The following is a 6,734-nucleotide window of genomic DNA, read 5'->3' as shown; positions in this document are numbered from 1 at the left end:
TTAATTTCGTCATTCATTTTCCTCTCGTATCCCATTTTCTTTTGGCCTGAGATGGCCGTGACTGGGACATTATTTTGCTTTTATCGATCACCAGAAGAAGAAGAAATATATAGAGATACCCCAAAGGCGTATGTGTGTGTGTGTGTGTGTGTGTGTGTGTGCTAAATTGTTATGCCCATCAGTTTATATTTAAGCATATGAATCTTTCTGAGCAATGTATACGAGTCGATCTGTCTCATAAAGAAGCGGTTACCCCAGTGGTCAAGACACTGGGGCCGTTTTCATTCGGCAGAGTTTGGGTTCTGGTGCGAGCCTGCTCTCCCTTTAAAAATCTCTCTCTCTCTCTCTCTCTCTCTCTCTCTCTCTCTCTCTCTCTCTCTCTCTCTCTCTCTCTCTCTTTCCAGTATGGCTCATTCATATTTCAGGGTTTGGTTTTGGTGAGTGCTTGTTGTGGGCGGGGAGAGGGGAAATGAGGGGGGGGGGTGTAAGGGGATGGGGAAGGGGGGTGTGTAAAAGGAATATAAATTGCCGTCCATCACACTTGAATGATTGATGCCAGTCACCTGAGGGGAAAACTCAACCACCATGGGCTGGTGGTTCGACGGAGGCAGGGGTTCGGATCCCCTTTTACCTGCTTTGGCGGGGAGGGAGGGGGGTGGGGTTTGTTCTCCAGCTGCTGGAGGAGGCTTGTTCTTGTTCACCTTTGATAGGACTTGTTCTTCATTTGCTAGGAGGGAGTGGTGGTGGGCTGGTTATTCACCTGGTGGGTGCTAGATGTTCTCCTGCTGGAGAACTTGGGTGTTCAGCTGGTTGGGGCGCGTTCTTCACCTACGAAGGGGGTTTGTTGTTCACTCACTGGGGTTGGGGGGGTGAGGGGGGTTGTTGTTCAAATTCTGGGGGCTTGTTCTTATCCTGGTGAGGCTTTTGTTTTTTTGGGAGGTTGTTGTTCTCCTAATGTGAGCTTTCTTTTTTTTTTGAGGATTTGATCACCTGGTAGGGTTTTTTTTGAGGATTTTATCACCTGGTAGATATTTTATGAGGATTTGATCACCTGGTAGATTTATTTTTTAGGATTTGATTACTTGGTAGATTTATTTTTTGAAGATTTGATCACCTGGTAGGGTTTTTTTTATGAGAATTTGATCACCTGGTAGATTTTTTTGAGGATTTGATCACCTGGTATATTTATTTTTTAGGATTTGATTACCTGGTAAGTTTTTTTTGAGGATATAATCACCTGGTATTTTTTTTGAGGATTTGATCACCTGGTAGGGTTTTTGAGGATGTGATTACCTGGTAGGTTTTTTTTTTTTTGAGGATTTGATCACCTGGTAGGTTTTTTTGAGGATTTGATCACCTGGTAGATTTATTTTTTAGGATTTGATTACCTGGTAGATTTTTTTTTTTTTTTTTTTGAGGATTTGATCACCTGGTAGGGTTTTTTTTTTGATGATATGATCACGTGGTAGGGTTTTTTTTTTGAGGATTTGATCACGTGGTTTTTTTTTTTTTTGAGGATTTGATCACCTGGTAGGTTTTTTTTTGAGGATTCGATTACCTGGTAGATTTATTTTTTAGGATTTGATCACCTGGTAGGTTTTTTTTTTTTGAGAATTTGATCACCAGGTAGGTTTTTTTTTTTTATGTTCTCTTGATGGTGCTTATTCTTTTGTTGGAGATTTTTAAACAATCTACACTGTGTTTGGGCTTTATTTCTTTAAGTTTCTTACCTTTTGACATGTCTTTTTTTTCTTTTCTTTTTTGAGATATTACTGGTGAGTCCTGTGTCCATCTCACTGACGTAGATAACTGAAAAACACAGGCTCCAAAAAACTGATCCCTGTGGTACCCCACTTGTCACGGTTAGCCAACCGGATGCTTTCCACGTTTGATGCCGCTCGTTGTTCTGTAAGCCGATCCATATCAACGCACATACTTTGATCTTCTATTCTGGTTGATGTCTTGTTACCTGCCTGTATTTTATGTCTCACCTGTGTCAAATAGAATGTTGTTGTCCAGCCGGATTTACCCGACATTCCTCCACATCCTGGCACTGTTCATTGGGACCCCCGTATTACCTCTATGGATGTCAGCAGACAGAGGCATGAAGGCTTTATTTTTTTTTTCGTCCATAGATAACTCTTAAAGGGGTAAAGAATAGAAATGTTTGGAATCTGGGCTATTTTTATTCCCATTTTCGCACACACACACACACACACACACACACACACACACACACACACACACACACACACACACACACTCGCTCGCTGGGTCTAGATTTTTACACTGGAGCAAATATGATCTGTTAGCTCAACGTGGGGAGCTCTTAGCCTTATGGAACACTCCCCCCCCCCCACTTTATGGAAACTCCTCTCTTAGCCCTTCCTCTAGGGGGTCGCGATCACACCCTCCCCCCCTTATGGAACCTCCTTTCTTGGCCCTGATCACACACCCCCCACGAGAATCGCCGAACTAGAGGGACTTTAACAGGTCACCACAGAAGAAGTGTAGAAAAGCCTCAACAGCAAAGACTATAAACAGATTATAACAGGAGGAGCAACAGTGACGAGTTTCGCTGACGGGTGTCAGTGCCGTTGTCATGTTCATAGTCGCCTTGTCTTTGGCCCCACAGGCTGGCGACGCCTCGCATAGTTATCGGGATATTGATTACTAATGCAATTAGTCGGGAGTTTCTCTAATTGATGGAACCCAAGCTGCTGGGAGGAGAAGGGGAGACCATTCTCCTCCTCCTCTTAATTTTTCATCTCGTGTACATTCCCTCATGAAATTACTCCACCTGGGCCTTTTTTTTGTGAGAGAGAGAGAGATGAGGGGAGAAAAAACAAAGGGGAAAGGGAATGTGTGTTTAAAAAGAACTTATTGAAGACGGTAGCTGCACCGGTTTTCCGAAGCGTCTCCGTCAAGGAATCCAGGAGGATGCAGTTGTGTGTTGTCGACCGTGCTGCTTAATCAAAACTCAGCGTCTGCCTCTAAAGGATCGCTAAAGTAAACTTCCGCAGAATATTCTTGGCAGCCACCTTCGCAGAATTTTCCCGACGAGAAATTCATCCCGCGTGCAGTGTATGTATATAACACATCATCCACATCTTCTCCCCAGCTCTTGACAAGCTGCCTCCTCCTTTCCCCTCCTCCTCCTCCTCCCCCTCCTCCTCCTCCTTCCCTCTCTTCCCTCGCTACTCTTCCCTTAGGCAGTCTCTCTCTCTCTCTCTCTCTCTCTCTCTCTCTCTCTCTCTCTCTCTCTCTCTCTCTCTCTCTCTCTCTCTCTCATATGTCTCCCCTCATCCTATATTATCGTTACCTCCATCTTTCATCCTCTTTGTATCCTTCGACTTCCTTCCTCCCCCACACCTCCTCCTCCCCCCTTCTTATTTTTTGTATCTCTTCTTCTGAACCCTCTCCTTCAGCCACTTCCTCTCCATCTACCTTGTTCTTTTTTTTTTTTTTTTGGCGTATCCAGCCAGGCAGGGAGATGAGTTGCGTCGCCGCCCCCCCCCACCTCCTCCCTCATATTTTTTTGCGTAATCGGTGATGCAGAGGGGAAGCGCCTGCAGCTTGTTTGTGTATCATTACGTGTACAGCGTCAGCTGCTTGCAGAGCTTTGGTCCAGGGGTGTAGACAAGAAACCTTTTTTTTTGCGTGCGGGGCAAAGCGTCGCCCATCGCTCGCTTCTCTGGTTGGCTTTGAGTGCTGTGGTGTGTGGTGGTAGGGGCTCTGTCGTTTCTGGTGGTGGTGGTGTTTTTTTGTTTATGGTTGATTTTCGTATTGGTTTGTGGAGCTACCGGGCTCCACGTGGGAGGAGGAGGGTAAGTTATGCTCTTTTTGATGAGGGAGATCGATGATAATATATATATATATATAATATATATATATATATATATATATATATATATTAAATATTATTCATACTATATTCTATATATTATATTTTTTTATATCTATATATTTATATATATATATATATAATATATATATATATATATATATATATATATATATATATAATATATATATATATAATGTAATTTACCTAAGATGAGACCATTTCATTATATTTCAACTAATTTTCTAATTTATACGTTTCTTTCTAAGGTGTTGTTAACTCGTATAAGAGAGTATTTAACAATAAGCTTTTTAAGTTACGCATAAGGGGTAAACATTTTTTGACCCCCATTTCAGTGGATGTGAATAATCTTCTATATGTTTGAATATTGCGTTTGATGCCGAGTCTGTCCTTACAGAATATTTCTTGCGGTTGAATCTTCTCCTTTGAAGATTTAACCGTTTGGGCCAATATACATCTTATTACAGACTTTACATGGAACAGAGTAAACACCTGGTTTTTCATCAAACGATGGGCTCTTCTTCAGTAAGCAATTCCATATGTGTCCTTGATATTTGAGAACGACCGTAAATTTTAAGTTGTCTCATAATACCAACATGAGGTGACCATTTCTTACGATGGGGCAAAACCAAAATATTTTTGTCGTCGAATTTCTCTTCCTTCTCATTGCAGTAGTATGTCTTCCTTACTTTTTTGTATGCTTTTGCCAGTAACCTTCTCAGGATAATTGAGTCTATTAGCAAAACAGTGAATTTATCATCTTCCTCAGATGATGGATAATTCAGGGTCGCAGATACATATTTACATGTATTTACATGTACATATTTTTTTGTTCATGTTGATCCTTTATCTTTGAAAATGGACTGAAGTACAGTCGAAAGCTTGGAGCTTCTGTGTTTGTTTTTCCAGCGAGTTTACTCGCATCAGTCCTTCACGTTTGTATGTGATATACTATATATATATATATATATATATATATATATATATATATATATATATATATATATATATATATATATATGTGTGTGTGTGTGTGTGTGTGTGTGTGTGTGTGTATATTGTTTTCTGTGAGACGCTCTTGCATGTAAAATGTCTGAAGGTTCAAGTGAAACTCCTTGAGTTTAAAGACGAGTGTTTTTCCTGTGTGTGGGTACGAATCTGCTTGGCTGTGTCGCCTGCCGCTAAAGTTGGACCCGTGACACGCCGATCACTACTGCTTCCCATAGTTTGTGTGTGGAGAAGGGATACTCGAGGATTGACCATTATGATACCTCTTTCCCTCCTGCAACAGCAACGCTGCCGAGTTATCCCACCTCCTCCATCATTCCCTCGTCGTATAACCCATCTGCTTTTAACAGTAATGGTCCACGAACACCGGAGGAGCGTGGATTAATTTCGTCATTCATTTTCCTCTCGTATCCCATTTTCTTTTGGCCTGAGATGGCCGTGACTGGGACATTATTTTGCTTTTATCGATCACCAGAAGAAGAAGAAATATATAGAGATACCCCAAAGGTGTATGTGTGTGTGTGTGTGTGTGTGTGTGTGTGTGTGTGTGTGTGTGTGTGTGCTAAATTGTTATGCCCATCAGTTTATATTTAAGCATATGAATCTTTCTGAGCAATGTATACGAGTCGATCTGTCTCATATAAAGAAGCGGTTACCCCAGTGGTCAAGACACTGGGGCCGTTTTCATTCGGCAGAGTTTGGGTGCGAGCCTGCTCTCCCTTTAAAAATCTCTCTCTCTCTCTCTCTCTCTCTCTCTCTCTCTCTCTCTCTCTCTCTCTCTCTCTCTCTCTCTCTCTTTCCAGTATGGCTCATTCATATTTCAGGGTTTGGTTTTGGTGAGTGCTTGTTGTGGGCGGGGAGAGGGGAAATGGGGGAGGGTGTAAGGGGATGGGGAAGGGGGGTGTGTAAAAGGAATATAAATTGCCGTCCATCACACTTGAATGATTGATGCCAGTCACCTGAGGGGAAAACTCAACCACCATGGGCTGGTGGTTCGACGAAGGCAGGGGTTCGGATCCCCGTTTACCTGCTTTGGCGGGGAGGGAGGGGGGTGGGGTTTGTTCTCCAGCTGCTGGAGGAGGCTTGTTCTTGTTCTTCACCTTTGATAGGACTTGTTCTTCATTTGCTAGGAGGGATGGTGGTGGGCTGGTTATTCACCTGGTGGGTGCTAGATGTTCTCCTGCTGGAGAACTTGGGTGTTCAGCTGGTTGGGGCGCGTTCTTCACCTACGAAGGGGGTTTGTTGTTCACTCACTGGGGTTGGGGGGGTGAGGGGGGTTGTTGTTCAAATTCTGGGGGCTTGTTCTTATCCTGGTGAGGCTTTTGTTTTTTTGGGAGGTTGTTGTTCTCCTAATGTGAGCTTTCTTTTTTTTTTTGAGGATTTGATCACCTGGTAGGTTTTTTTTTTTTGAGGATTTGATCACCTGGTAGATATTTTATGAGGATTTGATCACCTGGTAGATTTATTTTTTAGGATTTGATTACTTGGTAGATTTATTTTTTGAAGATTTGATCACCTGGTAGGGTTTTTTTTATGAGAATTTGATCACCTGGTAGATTTTTTTGAGGATTTGATCACCTGGTATATTTATTTTTTAGGATTTGATTACCTGGTAAGTTTTTTTTGAGGATATAATCACCTGGTATTTTTTTTGAGGATTTGATCACCTGGTAGGGTTTTTGAGGATGTGATTACCTGGTAGGTTTTTTTTTTTGAGGATTTGATCACCTGGTAGGTTTTTTTGAGGATTTGATCACCTGGTAGATTTATTTTTTAGGATTTGATTACCTGGTAGATTTTTTTTTTTTTTTTTTTGAGGATTTGATCACCTGGTAGGGTTTTTTTTTTGATGATATGATCA

Source organism: Panulirus ornatus, chromosome 3, assembly GCF_036320965.1.
Source record: "Panulirus ornatus isolate Po-2019 chromosome 3, ASM3632096v1, whole genome shotgun sequence".
NCBI lineage: Eukaryota > Metazoa > Arthropoda > Malacostraca > Decapoda > Palinuridae > Panulirus > Panulirus ornatus.
The sequence above is the reverse complement of the archived record's forward strand: the minus strand, read 5'-3'. Positions refer to the sequence as shown.